At 34.6% G+C, this 18028-nt stretch overlaps 1 protein-coding gene across 7 annotated transcripts in view; it reads left to right on the forward strand.

Moving 5' to 3' along the window:
* LOC105309820 (putative MAGE domain-containing protein MAGEA13P) overlaps positions 1–18028 on the forward strand; it is a 105390-nt gene that overhangs the window by 64611 nt on the left and 22751 nt on the right. Inside the window, exon 5 of one of the 7 annotated variants that reach the window (XR_897422.2) lies at positions 8625–10728. The exons of the other annotated variants lie outside the window; for them this stretch is intronic. The gene's annotated coding sequence lies outside the window, so the exon portion shown is untranslated. Of the gene's footprint in view, positions 1–8624; positions 10729–18028 lie in introns of those variants that run through there. 7 annotated transcript variants of the gene reach the window in all.

Here is an 18028-nt window from a genome sequence, read left to right on the forward strand (position 1 = left end):
CTGAATTTTAATAAGGATTATAAAGTTAAGATTAGTTCTGAGATTTCTGGCCAGTAATGAATGAAAGATATTTTGGATTTGTCACTTGTTTTGAGATAGGAAGTTCTATAGATAAAAAACCAGGTTTCTAGCATGTTTGGGAGGTAGAATTTCTTCAGTGTCTAAGACTCCTGTTGTTCTATATGGAACTCAGAACTTTTGATCTATTCAATTATTTCTGCAGATTAATTTGATATCTGTACATTCATACCTTTTTGTTTTTAAATACAAAGCATAATCGATTAAAAAGAAAGCTGTATATCAGAGACTATGATTGCCCTCTAGTGGAGGCCACCCAAACTGCAAGTCAGAATTACCAAGGTTTCCAGGAGGCTCTGAGGAAGAACCTGGCAAAATCGACTACATACTGTTAACATCAAGAACTCTCTTCATGTTCATACTAAAGATGCAGAATTTGGGTGGTTGTTTGATTTGTTAAGGTTCATTCTTTCTGCTGTAAATACCATAGTGACCTTTTTCAGAGTCCCTAGATCCAAATAGCAAGCACAGGTATATTTGTGATAACGAATAAGGGTCTAAACACTTGAGAAATTATTCTGAGAATTTCCTCTGTTGGAACTCTGGCCAGTGCCTTTACTTCAGAAACATTAATGCCTATTACCTTACTTTGCATTTATGTTTAACTTGATAATATGCTGTATTTTGTTACTTAAATTAATCCAACAGTTATTGAGAACCTATAATATTCCTCAAAGACAAAACGAATGATTCATTAAGAAAAAGTGACAATTATAAATGTGAATATGCCTAATAATAGAGCTTTGAAATACATGGAGGAAGAAACTGATAAAAGTAAAAAGAGAAATAGACAGATTCACAGATAGTTGGAGACTTTAAGATGCTTCACTAAGTAATTGGTAGAACAACTGGAAAAAGAAAAAAGTTAAAGACATAATTGAAGCACCTGACAATATTCTTTGAGAATGGGACACCATCCTCTAGATCAGAATATATACAATGAATCAGAAATATTTATCTGACACTGTGTCCTTGTGACAGGCTGAATAATACCTCTCACAACATATTCATGTTCTAATCCCCGGAACCTGTTAATGTTATATTTTATGACAAAAGAGGCATTGTAGATGTGATTAATGATCTTGAGATGGAGACATTATGCTGGATTATCCAAGTGGGCCCTAAATATAATACAAGTGTCCTTATAAGAGGGAGGCAGAGGAATATTTGACTACAGAGGAGGAGAAGCTGATATCATGACAGAGCAGAAATTGGAGTGATGTACTTCGATAATGGAGGAAAAGGCCACAAGCCAGTGAACATAGGACAATAGAAACTGGAAAAGGCAAAGAAATGGAGCATAAGGAATCAGCCTTGTCAACACCTTGACTTTAGCTCAGTGAAATCAATTTTACACTGAAGACTCCCAGTAGTATATAAGGGAATACATTTGTTTTAAGCTATTGAGTTTGTGGTAATTTGTTACAGCAGCAATAGGGCACTAATACAGTCTACAACAGCAAGAAGACATGGGTCTGGGAAATTAGGGGTGCAATCAGGAGCAACTATAATGACCATCACTCCTAATAATTAACTAAAGGAGATTAAAAAGACATGCCAACTTAATGCAATGCCTGATTGTTTTTTTTAACATCATTATTATATTTTATTGTTTTTAATATCATCAGTTATATTTTATTGCTTGCTAGCTTTATTGAGATATAAGTGATATATAACATTGTATAAGTTTAAGGTATATAATGTATGATTTGATACATTTATATATTGCAAAATGATTACCACAGTAGAGTTAGTTAACACCTCCATAAGCTCACATAATTACCATTTCTTTTTTGGGGTAAGAACATTTATTATCTACTCTCTTAGCAACTTTCAAGTATATAGTCCAGATTTGTAAACTATAGCCACTATGGTGTACATTAGATCTCCAGAACTTGTTCATCGTATAAGCGGAAGTTTGTTCTCTTTGACATCTCCTCATTTCCCTGCTACTACACCATTCTACTATGTTTCTATGAATTAGACATTTTTAAATTCCACATATAAGTGAAATCATATACTATTTGTCTTTGTCTGAGTTATTTCACTTAGCATAATGCCGTCAGAGTCCATTAATGTCCTTGCAAAAGCCAGAATTTCTATATTTCCCATGGCTGAATAATATTGCACTATTTAATTTTTTATATATAATTAATTTATATAATATATATCATATATTGCCTTCTTTATCCAGTCATCCACATATGGACACTTAGATTGTTTTCCTATCTTGCCTATTGTGAACGTGGTTGTACAGGTATCTCTTCGAGATCCTCATTTATTTTCCTTTGGATATATACTCATAAGTAGAATTTCTGAATCATATGGTAGTTCTATTTTAAATATCTTTTAAGGAACCTCCATACTGTTTTCTACAGTGGCTGTAACAATTTACAATACCACCAACAATGCACAAGGATTCCTTTTTGTCCCCATCCTCTCCAGAATTTATTATCTCTCATCATGTTGATAATAACCATTCAAACAGATGTGAATTTATATCTCATTGTGTTTGATTTGCATTTCCCTGGTGATTAGTGACGTTAAGTATCTTTTCATGTACCTGTTGTTCATTTGTAATATCTTCCTTGATAAAATGTCTACTCAGTTCCTCTGCCCATATTTAAATCAGATTTTCTTTTGCTATTAAGTTGAATGAGTTTCTTATATATTTTGGAGATTAACCTCATATCAGATATATGGTGTACACATCACATTTTCTGTCATTCAGTATGTTGCCTTTTCATTTTGCTGATTGTTTCTTTTTTCTTTGCGGAAGCTTTTTGTTTGATGTACTCCCACATATTTATTTTTGCTTTTGTTGCTTGTGCTTTTGTTATCATAGCCTAAAAAAAAAATCATTGCTAAGAGCAATGTCAAGCAGCTTTTTCCCTGTTTCTTTTTATCCTAGATTTATGGTTTCAAATATTATGTTTATATCTCTAATGCATTGTAACTTAAATATTTGAATAGTGTAAGATAGGGACTAATTTCATTCGTATGCATATGATTATCTTGTATTCCCAACAAAAATTATTGAAGAGACCAGCCTTTCCCCGAGTATTCTTGGCTCTCTTGTCAAGTATTAGTTGACCATATATGTATGCGTTTATTTCTGGGTTCTCAGTTTTGTTCCATTGGCCTATGTATTTATATTTATGCCAGTACCATACTGTGTTGATTATAATAATTTGTAGTATATTTTGAAAATCAGGAAGTGTGATGTCTCCAGCTTTGTCCTTTCTCAGGATTGTTTTGGCTATGTGGGGTCTTTTGTGGTTGGTTACATACAAATTTTAGGATTGTTTTTTTTTTTCTATTTCTGTGAAAAATGCTATTGGAATTTTGATGGGGATGCAATGAATCTATAGATAACATTGGGTCGTATGGACGTTTTCACAATATTAATTTTCTGATCCTTGAACATGAGATATCTTTCCATTTATTTGCTTTTTCTTCAACTTCTTTCATCAAAGTCTTATAGCTTTCAGAATACAGATCATTCACCTCCTTGGTTAAATGTATTCCTAAGTATTTTATTGGTTTTGATGCTATTGGGAATGGGATTGCTTTCTTTATTTCATTTTGGATATTTCAGTGTTAGTGTAGAGAAATGCAACAGATTTCTGTATGTTGATTTGAAATCCTGCAACTTTACTGAATTCATTGATTAAGTGCCAACATTGTTTTGGTTGAGTCTTTAGGATTTTTTATATATAAGACCATATCATCTGCAAACAGAGACAATTTTACTTCTTTCTTTCCAATTTAGATGACTTTTATTTCTTTTTCTTGCCTAATTGCTCTGGCTAGAACTTCCAGTTCTATGTTGAACAGGAGTAGTGAGCATGGCCACCCTTACCTTGTTCCTGATCTTAGAGGAATTTTCAGGTTTTACCATTGAGTGTGACATTAGCTGTTGCCTTCTCATAGATGGCCTTTATTATGTTGAGGTTCATTCCTTCTATACCAAACTCGTTGAAGTTTTCATCATGAAAAGATGTTGTATTTTGCGAAATGCTTTTTCTGCATCTATTAAGACAATCACATGATTTTTATTTTTAATAATGTGGTGTTTTACATTTATTGATTTACATATATTGAAACATCCTTGCTTGCAAGGGATAAATCCCAATTAATCCTGGTGTAAGATCCTTTTAATGTGCTATCAAATTAGGTCTGCCAGTGTTTCGCTGAAATTTTTTGCACCTATATTCACAAACTATATTGGCCTGTAGTTTTCTTTCATTATAGTGTCATTAAGAAGCTTTGGTATCAAGGGAATTCTGGTCTTGTAAAATGAGTTTCTAAGCATTCCATCCTCTTCCAGTTTTTGAAAGAGTTAGAGAAGGATTGGTGTTAATTCTTTCTAAATGTTCAGTAGAATTCACCAGAGAAACCTGGTTCTAGTTCTGGGTTTTCTTTCTTGGGAAATTTTTGACTTCTGATTCAATCTCCTTACTCATTATTGGTCTGTTCAGATTTTCTGTTTATTCATGATTCAGTCTCAGAAGGTGGTATGTTTCTCATTTCTGCTCCAACCTTTGTGGTCTTTGTTTTCTGACCTAACATAGTCTCACCTGGACAGTATTCTGTGTATGCTTGAGAAGAATGTGTATTCCACCGGTGTTAGACGGAATGTTCTGTATATGTCTGCTAGTTCCACTGATGTAAAGTATGCTTCAAGTTCAATGTTTCCTTGTTGATTTCCTGTCTAGATGATCTATCCATTGCTGTAAGTGGGATATTGAAGTCCCCTACTATTATTGCATTATTATATATTTTCCCCTTCAGTTCTCTTAGTATTTGCTTAGTATATTTAGGTACTGTGATATAGGGTGCATGTATTTATTATTGTTCTATCTTCTTGAAGAATTAACCCCTTTAACATTAAATAATGAGTTCCTTTGTCCCTTGCTATAGCTTTTGCTTTAAAATCTATTTGTCTGATATAAGTCTAGCTACCCTTGCTCTTTTTCGGTTTCCACTTGCATGCAATCTTTTTCCTTCCCTTCACTTTGAGTTACATGCATCCTTAAACCTGAAGTGATTCTCTTTTAAGCAGCATATAGTTTAGCCTTGTGTATATATATATTTGTTAATACATAATATACATACATACATACATACATACATACATACATACATACATACATACAACCACACTAGGCCTTTTGATTGGAGAATTCAATCCATTTACATTTAGAGCAATTATTGATAGGTGTGGGATTACTAATGCCACCTTATTGTTTTCTGGGTGATTTGTAGTTCCCTTGTTCTTTTCTTCCTCACTTGATGCCTTCCCTTGTATATTGATGATTTTCTGTATGGTATACTTTGATTCTTTTTATCTTTTGTGTTTCTACTGCAGGTTTTTGCTTTGTTATTTCCATGAGGCTTGCATAAAACATTTTATAGATGTAACAGTCTATTTTAAGCTTATAACAAGTTAACTTTGATCTCATATAATCTTTCTGCCCTTTTACTCCTTCCTACTTCTGTGTTTTCAATGTAACAATTTACATCTTATTATATTATGTATTAACAAATTATTGTAGTTATTTTTAACATTTTTGTGTTTTAATTTTTATACTAGAATTAAGTGGTAAATATACAACCATATAACAGTATTAGAATATCCTGAATCTGACTATATACTTACCTTTACCAGTGTTGTATATTTTTATATATTTATATGTTACTAATTAGTGTCTAATTTCTTCCTTAAGAACTCCTTTTAGCATTTCTTGTAAGGCAGGTACAGTCCTGATGAACTTGCTCAGTTTTTGCTTATCTACATTTTCGTCTCTCCTTCATTTCTGAAGGACAACTTTGTCAGATAGAGTATTCTTGGGTGGCATTTTTAGTTTCATTACATTATATATATCATCCCACTCTTTCCTGGTCTGTAAGATTTCTGAATAATCTGTTGATAGCCTTATCAGGACTCCCTTTTAAGTTACAAGATTCTTTTCTTTTTGCTGCTTTTTAGATTATCTCCGTGTCTTTGATTTTTGACAGTTTTCTTCTAATGTATCTCGAAGAAGATCGCTTTTATTTGAGTTTGGTGACCTATGAGATTCATGAATTTGGATGTCCAAATCTCTCCCCAGATTTGGGATGTTCTCAGACATTAATTTCTTTAAATAAGCTTTTTACCCTCTTCTGCCTCACTTCTTCTAGGACTTCATAATTTGCATATTGCATCTTTTAATGGTATCCCATAGATCATATAGATTTTCTTCACTCTTTTTCATTCTTTTTCTTTCATCTCCTCTGTTGGATAATCTCAAAGGTCCTTTCTTCTTATTTACATGTTTTCTCTTCTCATTTATTCTGATGCTGATGCTCTCTATATCATTTATCATTTAATTCATTGAATACTTCAGCTCCAGAATTTCTGTTTGGTTCTTTTTTATGAGTACTATCTCTTTGTTAAACTTTTCATTTTGTCTTGCATTGTTTTCCCTATTTCATTGAATTATCTATGTTTTCTTGTAGTTCACTGACCTTCTTTAAAACAGGTATTTTGAATTATTTTTCAGATAAATCACAGATCTTCATGTCTTTGGAGTTGGTTACTAGAATATTATTGTGATCTGTGGTGGTGGTGTTGTGTTTCCTTGATCTTACATGTTTTTGTAAAATCTTTCACACTTGAAGTAGTAGCTACCATCTCACTCTTAAACTAACTGCCTTCAGAAGAGAAGCAATTTTGTCAGTGCTGTTAGTGATTCTGAGGCTTTCTCAGACCTACTATAGATATATCTAATCCACACTTCTTGCCCCCTTTTGTGGCAGAATTCTTAAGCTTGTATGCCTTCTCTCCATCCTACAATATACCAGCTCAAGTGCTGACAACCCCCATTTGGTTTCTCAAGGGCAGGGGTAAAGCTCAAGTTTGTGGTCTCTCCTTGGCATGCCTATTCAGTATGGTTTTCTGTATTTGCTCACTAGCTATCTGCCAACATTCAAGTTTGCTTCCACTGGGAGCATACACATGGAGCCAGCCACATGGTGTATGTGTGGAGGAGTGGCATGTATGAGATATGCTGAGAACTGGTGTGCCCAATGGCCAGTTGGTGGGATTTGCAGGTGAGGTGTCCTCAGTAGCTTGTGGGTGGGCTTCTTGATGGAGTCTGTGATGCAGTTAGTAGGATTCTTGTCTCTTTAATGCCCTCCAAGAATACTATTTGCCACTCCCCCAGCCTTTTCCTACTTCCCCACCCAATCATGCAGCACATGATTCAGTACAACTCTCTAATACATCCAAACTTGTTTTCCGTTCCTCAAATGGTATACTGGAACTTCTTCACTAGAAACCTAGGCTTCTGGTCCTACTCATTTAAACACCAATATGTTTTCCGTAATTTCATCGCCCATTAAAGATGTCACTTTATACTTTCTGGTGCAGCCTCATGTCTAAGATAGTATTCTCCAGGGGCTCCTGGACTGCAGCCAAGAGGGGCTGGACCTTGGTCACGGGTCCATGTAGGGTTTACAGCTGGAATCTAGGGCTGTATGCCTATTGCCCAATGCACAGGCAGATGAGAGTCCTCCAGATTCCATTGGTATGTTCCCAGATCGTATAGATCCCACAAAGGAACTTTTAACTGTGGATTCATGCCAAATTGTTGCTGGAGATAAGATGAGGGACATTTTATTCAACCATGTTGCTGACACACAATCCCTGATTCTTGGCTGTCTCATGCACTAGGGGATAAAAACCTATAAGATTTTTATCTCATCATTGAGGCATTTGACATGTTTGGATTTTCATTCTGAATTAGATAATAATATTATATCAATGTTAACTCTCCTTACTATGATAGCTCTACTGCAGTTTATGGTGGTGATGTATAGATGTCTTATGGAAAAAAAAACCTAAATTGTTACAGTTGAATGAGCATGTGTGTAGCTTATTTTCACACGATTGGAGGCAGAAAGAAATTAGAGAGACAGACAGAGAGAGGAAGGGTAGAGAGAGAAGGAGAGAGAACACATATGAAGGGATAAAAAGTAAACAATGGGAGAATCTGGGTAAAGCATATTCAGGATTTCTTGTACTAGTCTTGTAACTTTTCTGCAAATTTAAACTTATATAAAAATAAAATGGGCAGCATGTCTGCCTGGTAGTCCTATGGATTTCTCTCTTGCTTCAATATTGTTTGGATGAAATGGATCCAGGAAACTGTTCCAGTTTCTAACTACCCTCCAACTTCCTCTCTGGTTACTACTTCTGAGAACATCTTCTTGCCCATCCTCTGCTCCTGGAACCAACCGATACTATTTGTTGTGGTAAGCTCCTTGTTACCAACCATGAGCTCCCGGATTCATTATAATTTTTCCACCAAGATGGAGACTGCCATGAACTGCATGGTCAACCTGAATATACAGGCCTCCTATATCTATCATTTTCTGGGCTTGTATTTTCCATGTGGCCACAGAGAGCATGGGCTACTTCTGTGAAATGGCCCTGGAGAAGTGCAAGGCTACTAAGCATCTCTTGAAGATGCAAAATTAGTGCAGAAACTGCTCTCTTCCAGGATGGGCAGAAGCTATCCCAAGATGAGTGGGGCAGTAGCCTGGATGCCATGGAAGCCGCCATGGCCCTGAAGAAGAATATGAACCAGGCCCTTTTGGATCTGCATGTCCTGGGTTCTGCCATCACAGACTTCATCTCTGTGACTTCCTGGAGAGCCACTGCCTAAAGAAGGAGGTGAAACTTATCAAGAAGATGAGCAACGACCTGATATGCTGGCCAGCCTCCAAGCTAGGAGCCCACCAAGGACACAGCTAGGAGCCCTCGGAGCCCAGCGGCCTTTGACAGGCCCCTCTCATCTCCCTGGTATCACAGCTTCTTCATAAGTCTCTCTCTCCAGCCACCAGGCATCATTTTAACCACCCTAGATCCCTATCCTGGGCTGTCGCCAAATGAAAATAATAACACTTTTATAGCATAAAATAAGATAAATAAAATAAAATAAAACGATAAAAAGATACTACCCAGAAATACACATAGTGCTATGAGAGTATATAATATAGGGACCTACCCTAGTTTGAGGGGGGGAGGTGTTCAGAACACTTTCCTAAGGAATTATTCATGATCTGGCACCTTTGGGCCAGTCATAAGTCCTAGATGTTCACAACCCTCATTTTGTACTTCTAAAAATATTCCTGAATTATTCTTACTTTGGGAATTTTGGCAACTCTTGAGGTGTCAATGCAGAATACATATTTATATCTGTAAAACAGAAGTGGTTTAATGAAAGTAAAATGACACTATTTCTATGGAAGGAAAAATTTACCTAGAAGAATCCTGCCTGGCCACATCATAATCAATATTAAAGAAAAAAAGGAAAAAAGAAAGAAAGAAAGAATAGGCTAGACTTGAGATTTCATCTCTTGCTTGTTCCCTGACTTACTTTCTGTGTCTGATAGGGGCTGTTCTCATCACAGCATTGTTATAGGTTAAACCCCACCCACTGATGGAGAGATGGGCAGACCCAAGCTTGAGTAAGCCTCAGAACCTAGAGAGTTGAGAAAGTCTTCTGTGTCCTGTATGATGAGTGTTTTTTGACCCTGCTATTTACTGAGTTCTTATAGTTTTTATTGGTGTATAGTTTAAATACTGTTCCAGAAGTCATGGGAGTGAAAAAGAAACATAAAATGATCTTTGATTCCCCGCCAAAACAGTCAGTCTAGTAAGAGCAACAGAAATGTATATAAAGAATGAAACACAAGTCAAACCCATTTAAGGGAAATTGAAATTCCCGTTATAAATTAGAGCTGGTATGGGAGTCTACTTTGCCAGTTGTTTCCAAGAAAGTGATCCCAGACTGGCTGTGACCCTGATGACAGACACTCCAATAAAGGAGTGCAAGAACCACACAGAAGTGTACCACTGAAGAATTCTATTTTTTTTTTTTTGTCTAAAATATTTACTATTCCAGGAAAGGAGACACTTACAGTCTGAGATAAACCAAAAAAGGAAGCAGATTTGGGTAGCAGAAGGAATATTGTCAACACCTGAGAAGAAATGAAAACTTACCTTCTGGCTTGCTTTGACAACATTTTAATTTTTTAGTAGTTTAAATAATTTATGCTCTTTTCAAGTTTTTGTTAAAAATGTCAGCAAAAGAGTCAGAGCAAATATTTCAGAAATCAATACTTCTCCTCAATTATAAGCAAAAACGTAACTAATCCTTCAAGAAAATTGTGTCAAGAATATGATGTGTTCTAAGATAAAAGCCTAATAAAATATTTTAAACATCGAGATGCTAAAATATCTGATTACATAAAAAACTCAGAAAATGCAAATCAAGAGATAACTCATTCAATTATTTTTTGCACTTACCTTTAAATTATATCTAGATAACTGTGCCAGAGGCTTTAAGAAATTATCCTATCCATTCATTAGAGCAACTCTGTGTATTATTATTTCCATTATACAGATAAAAAAACTGACGCACAAAGTGGTTAAACAACTTCTCAACATTCCATAGCATATAAAGTTTATGTAAATATAGATATGGACACTTACTCATGAAAATAACATTTAGATAATGAAATAAATGTTCCTTTCGGGTGTCTTAGCAGAGGAGACTTAATTCACTTTTAGCCTTAAATTTTTATTTTAGAATAAAGTAGAAGAATAGAATAGAATAGAATAGAATAGAATAGGGAGTGACTTTTTCTCTCACATTAATTTATTTTGTAATTATGTCATTTTATTTACTGAGTAAATATCCTCTAACTTCTTTTTCTTCTCTTTATATATATTCTCAGAACTCTGTTTTGAAAAAAATATTTTCCTTTAAGCTCCTGAAATGATAAATTATATTCTGAATTATTGAAACAACTTTCAGGTAAGGGTTTCAAGCCATTCTCAGTAATCATTAAAAAATCATAAGGAATGAGAGAAATGATGGAAAAATTATAATAGGCCAATCAAGTCATAGTTTTCATAAAGAATTAGAAAACATATTCCCCAGAGTGTAGTCCAAGGTATGTGACAATAATACTAGACACATGTTTACAGCATTGTTAGAGAGATGTCCTGAGAGCATTTGGAAAGATATGTAAGCGCACTAGTGGACACTTGCAACAAACCAAGGCAGAAAAACTCATTTCTTTTTTTTAAAGATCACTGTATTTGGGGCCTAGGAGGCAGCTGCCAAGAGTAGTCTAAGTCTTGTCATCAGTGCCCCTAACGCTGTACTTAATCCATTTCACATACTGCCACCAAATTAAATGTCCGGTTTTAAATAAGAATTTGCATAATTTCAATATCAATAATAAATCAGAAAAGAAACACAATATTAAAATTATACCCCAAATGGGAACTGTCAGGAGCAACCTCAAAGGGATTCATTAGCTACAGCGAATTTTTTTACTGTTCCTTTGCTCTGGGTAGGATAATATTGTTCAGCATTAATTTAACAAATTTTTTTTTAGAAAAAAAGATTTTTAAGATGACTTAGTAATTTATTGACTTATGAAATTATGATAGGTTTTATCAGGAAAATCCTGCATCCATGTGTTCTATAATTGCTTTTCAAACTGCCATAGCATTTCTAAATCAAGCCCTGGTTGTTAATTAACATGCGGAAATGGGAATGATATCATTATTCTCTCTATATCCAAATTGTTTCCATCAGAGTCTGTGTTGCCATTCTACTTAAGAAAGGATATGAAACATTCATGAATGTCTTTAAGGCTTGTAAGCAACTCATTATTTTCTTACTGTGGAGAATGGAAATGTAAAAATCCTAAATATGTAACTCCATTCGAGGACTTTGCCAAGTTTCCTCCAAGACATTACAGAATTATTGACAAATCCCTATGAAAGCAATTTCTATTACTGCAGCATTAAAGTATTCTACTGGCAGTGAACCCCATTATAAAGCTAGCATTGAATATTGGGGGACAGGTTCAGCATATTCTTATGATAGATACTAGAAAACAGGTTTTTCTATATATAATTTCTATTTTAAAAAAACTTAAAAAATATATATAACTTTTACCCGTAGTTATAAAAGTCATACTGAGGAAAAAACATAATAGTGAAGAGAATTTTAACAAAGAGAATACCTATAGTTAATGACCCAAAGATAAAAATTGACATGATCATATGTTTTCCCAGTTTTCTCTATTTGAATGTATTACATGCCTACATTTTACCCACAAATGGGAATCCTCCTTTATATGATGTTACTTTATAAGATTTTTAACTTAACAATCTACCAATCTACCATCACCATTATCCCATTGTATTAGATGTTCCTCTATAATATTCTTATGACTACATAGTTGCTGTATGTTTAAGGCCATAGCTTAGACCAATGACCTAGCTGAAACTGCCTAATGCTTTATTTCGATAGTTTAACTTATATGCTATGATTTCATCTTTTGGAGAATACTTGTGTTTTTAGTTATTTAAACCTGAGATATTTTCCTAAACTATTCCTTTCTAAATAGTCTATAACTTATGTATGTTTTACCTGTCATTATTTTTAGCACTAATGTACAAAAAAAATTGAAGCAGATAAATTATTTCAGAGAATTGTTTAGTGGATGTAATTTTTCTACCCAAATAATTTGACAGAAAGCATATACAAAACAAGCATTCCTGGCTGGTCCATAACGATTTCTCTAGAGAAACAGCAAATTTCAAGGATTGAGATTTACATTTAATGAAATTTTCTATTGTCATTTCACAGGTAGCAAAGAAGGAATTTCTCATCTATCATTATCCATACTATTAACGTAAGGTCTTAAATATAATAAACATGATTAGAAAACTTCTAGTGTATGAATAAGACTAGCATAGATTTATTTCTGAAATATTCAGTATAATTTGAAATATATTCATCCTGTCCACTTCTGCATAATTTGTTCAAAACCATGGAATATTTCCAGTTCTCAAAGTTGAAACACAACATTAGTTTTGTCAACAGTTTAATTTAATGAACGTATACAGTAATTTCTTTGAATTAAAAATAAAATTTGAGGTAATGAATTCCTAAAATATTTACTATTTTCCTTTTTTTCCATGATTATTATAAACACTAAACTTTACACACACAGATTTGTCAACACACTTTGCCCCACATTTGTGGGACTGTGTATGTGTGCATATGAGCAATGCATGCATATATGGTTTTATGTCCCTCAACACAGAATGGAGGAGCCTGACCAACCAACATCCGGACAGAAGAGTCTGTTGATATTTTCAAGAAATATATTCAGAAGCCCTGAACAATCTCCACATTCAAGAATAACACTATAATAACACTTTAGTATATAGTTTTCTTCAAAAGTTCCTAGTAATAATAATTACAACTGTCTACGGCCATGGCACCCTGAACAAACCCAATCTCATCTGACCTCAGAAGCTAAGCAGGGTCGGTGCTGGTTAGTACTTGGATGGGAGACCACTTGAAAATACCGGGTGACATAGGCTTAAAAAAATAAAATAATATAATAATAATAATTACAACTAACATTTACTGAGTAGAAGGCATGTGCTTAGCACAATGTGAAGTATTTTAGCTTTCACTTCACAGCAAATCCATATGGTAGGAACTATGATCATCACAAAATTAAAAAAAGAAACTATCCATTGCCAATAAATGACAACATGAAATCTTGAATCTAAGTATCCAGCAATAAAATACAGGCGCTTAACCAGTTCATTATTATTAACCTGCTACAGACTAAACTGTGTCCCCCCACCAAAAAATATTCATATCTTGAAGTCTTATCCCTCAATGTGATGGGGCTTTTGGGAGATAATTAGGGTTAGATGAGTTTATAAAGATTGGTGGCCTTGTAAGAAGAGGAAGGGATGTCTCTCTCTCTCTCTCCCCACCCCACATGCGTGCATTGAGGAAAGGCCGTATGAACACACAGCAAGAAAATAGCCATTTTTAAGCCACAAAGAGAGCTTTCACCAGAACCTAACCATGCCGACATTGTGATCTAAGACTCTAGCCTCTAGAACTGTGAAAAAATAAATTTTGATTTTTTTAAGCCACCCAGATTATGGTGCATTGTTATGGCAGGCCAAGCTGAGTAACACACACCATCAAAAAGTAAAGAATGGTTTACAGTGTACTATTATTGAACCTTTCAAAAGTTGAGGTCGCTAGAACTTCATTCCACCTTCTCCCCCTACAAGACAGCTTTCTAGAGCTCTAGGCATCCCTCTGATTTGGAGAGTAGATAATTATTTAAAGATTGCATTACAGGGAGGGTGATGTTGGCATCATGGCAGCATAAGATATCCCTCTTTTTGGTCTCTCCTTTTTAACAACTAAATTTGGTGCCCATCGACAAACAAAAGTACCTCTGTGGGATTTGTGGGATCCAGGACTATACACACCAAGGGACCTGGGAGGGTCTCACTTCCCTCTATAGGGTACTCGGCAGACAGACCACAGTATGGGTTGTGGAAGCAGCAGGAGCTTGCTAACCAGCCAAAGCCTCTCTAGGCCACACATGGATAAAACCAGGAGTGTTGAGTGCTGACTTGGGCAAACGCCCATACATAAAAGAGCCTTTGTAAAAGTCCTCCAGCCTTCCAGGCTTCCCAAGGAGAGACTTGACTGTGTTGGAACAACAAAAAGTTTGAATGTAGTGGAGTTTAAGAGAAACTGCCAGCACCACTCCTTCCACAAGGTGACAGTGTGGGGCTGAACTAGATGGCAGTGACCTCTCCTGTGGGGGAAAGGGAGAAAAGTGAGTGAGTACCTAGCTATGTGGGATGCTGCTGGAGACTCCCGTTTCTCTCCAGCAGCACCCAGAGCATTGAGGTGGTACCTCAATGACTGTGGGAAGGGAGATCGGAAAAGAGGCAGATAGGAATATCAAAGGGCATTTAAGGGATATAGTTCCTGCTGACTGCTTTCAGGACCTCACCTTAGGGCTCCCCCACCTGGCCTGTGAGCTCACTTTCAATAGGAATTTAACATTTAACATACAGCAGGCAATGTGGAAGATAAAGATGAATTAGGTATCATCTCTCAGCTCCTAGAGCTTACAATCCAGAGCGTTGATCACTTCACACCTAAGACTTCTCTCTGGCCATCATGTTCCTCTGACCATGCCAATTTCTCTACATGCCTTGGTTTGCTATTTCCCTATATCTTCCCATGAAAAACCTACCAACAGGAATGCTATCATATTTTTTCTGCTTGTTCACCAAGCCAAAACACTCTATTGAATATTTACATTGTGCCTTGCATGGGTGTTTTATATGTTATCTTAATCAATACTTAAAAGCTACAAGATGGATATTATCTTCCCCACTTGAAAAAATGTGTTAACCAAAGCACAGAGAGATTACTTGCCAATGTCATGTAACTAGTAAGTGCTACTGTTGTGAATTTGAACCAAAATGTTAATTATTTCTGCCTACTTACTCCAAGTGGTTAAATGATCCTTTTATTTGTGGTTTGGGGGGGAGATAAGGAAGAGGGGGCAGATTTGAGAAATAGAATTGCAGGATTAAGTGTGATCATTTTCAAGTCTACATTTGACTGCTTCAGTATACCGACTACTTAGAATACATTATACTTCTAATAAATATTGTCTTAATTTTGTTTTGTGCAATTAAAGGTTTTATAATTTTTATGCCAAAAGAAATGCATTTTTGTTTTGTTTTACTTTTCTGTTGTTCTGTTTGTTTGTTTGTTTGTTTGTTTTTAATTTAGTTATGGGATGTCTAATTCTTTCAAGAAGACCTAAATATTTACAAGTTTCCAATTGTTCTAATTCTTCAGTAGTTAAATTTTTTGTACACAATGAACATTTCTGTCCTTTCACACTTTCTGTTTGCGTTATAAAAATCAAGCTCTGTCTTAACATTATTGTTAAAGTATCTGGTAATTATAGGTAGTTTATGAACCTATTTTTAGAGCTGGCATTTTTATTATTATAATTATCTTTAATACAGGTTAATTACTCCTGGGGCACACACAATATTTTAATATATACATTTTTCAAAGAATTAAGGTATCACATCTCAGAGTCTGAAGAAACCTTAAAAGTCAACTAACCAAACTCAACTTTTAAATTTTTAAAATAATCCCAGACTACCACGAGCAAAACATAAAATGAAAGACATTTCCCAATAGTATCCATGGGAGGAAAAAAAATAATCACTTTTTAAAATTTAGATAAAAACAAAATATCTCAATGATACTTAGTAATAAGAGCAGTCACTACATGCTATGCACTGTTCTAAGTGCTTATACGCATGAACTCATGTAATCCTGGATGAAGAGATGATTATTATCCCCATTCTAGAGATGATGAAACTGAGGTGCAGAGAGGTGAAATAAATCTGTTCAAGGTCACACAACTAGTTAATGGCAGAAGTGGGTTTCAGATTCAGGCAGTCTGACAACAGAGCCTTTACATTTAATGGCTATGCTATCTTCTTTAATCTGGTAAGAAATCATCAAAACATTTGTTCATTGCAGCTTGGACTTTCTACATAGATTTTCATCCTTTCTATTGTTTTGATGGACTTTTTGGATTGCATAGGGCTTTGAAGCCAAAGTACTCTAACTGACAAGAAGAAAAAGTACAGGATGCCTACCATTTATTCACAAAATATCTACGTTCTACACTCTATTGGAACTTTTGTGTTTTGAAGAATATATTTATTTGTACTGAGTCAAGTCAACCTCAATCACTCTTACACTCAATGTTTGAAAAGCATGTACATCATTTCTTCAGTCAACTAGATTTCTTTCTATAACGATATGCTGTATTGATCAGCTCTGAGAATATTTATAATCCACCTCATCTTAATAGGACTATTAATACTTCTGATATTATAAAAAACATTAATTGTTTTAGTGTTGACATATTGACAAATAATATGATAAGCGAAAAAGAAAAGTATAATCAAAGACAACCATATTACATCTTTTAGCTGCTCATGGGCAAAAATAATGTTAATATAATTTAAAGTTTCAAACAAGATTAATAGCCATGCTATGCTGGTGAGAATGTACCCAATAAAAACAATCCAGTCATAAGTTAGCAGTTGATACTGACAATAGAACATGATACTCCCGTTAAGGACATATCATTATATATTATAAAATTACATCATCCTGGAATGAATCATCAATATTAAATTTGTGGAATTAAATGCATAATTCTGAAGCTTTACTTATTTCATTGGTTTGGTTTGCAAAGCTTATAGTTAAGTTTGACAGGGAGACTCTTTTGGATTTAATAGGCTAGGAGTCTTGAACAACTGACTGCACCCTGCACTACAACTGTGATGAAAATCTCTAGAATTTGGTTTATGTTAACCACATGAGTAAAGCAGATGACAGAAATGATAGACATTGTTTTGATTTTACGAAAAAAAGCACGCTATAAAATATACTCAGGATATTAAATAATTTAACACATTTAAACCTATAAGAATTTATATTTTTTCTATGAAATTAAAGATATTAATTTGAATATATAGTACACCTTACATGTTCAATGAAGGTGTTGCTTTAAAATAAAACTTGCTCCAACACTATCACTAGTGCTCAGAAAAAGTTTGGATTTAATCATTTGGAATTTTCTTTGAAGCCAGCTGAAAACCACTTGAGAAATTTGTCAAAGTAGTTATTCTACCTTGTTTTAGACCAAAATATTAGTCAACCTCACATTTATTAGAGTAATTCACATTACTTTTTAGTTTTAAAAAAATCTACTTATAAATGATGGAAGTAATACAAAAATGGTGACAGGTGCATGGAAGACGCTAAATTAATATTTTATAGATTGTGAGACACAAGCTCCAGAGATAACTCCAAGAATGTAGTTTCATGAATTATTTGAGCAGTAGCTTCATCACTGAAATAAGTTTATGTTCTCCCATGTGGACAACTTAGAAGGGGATGACACTTATTTGGATGGATGAGTTCAAATC

The sequence above is a fragment of the Pteropus vampyrus genome, unplaced genomic scaffold, assembly GCF_000151845.1.
Source record: "Pteropus vampyrus isolate Shadow unplaced genomic scaffold, Pvam_2.0 Scaffold869, whole genome shotgun sequence".
In the NCBI taxonomy this organism is placed as follows: Eukaryota; Metazoa; Chordata; class Mammalia; order Chiroptera; family Pteropodidae; genus Pteropus; species Pteropus vampyrus.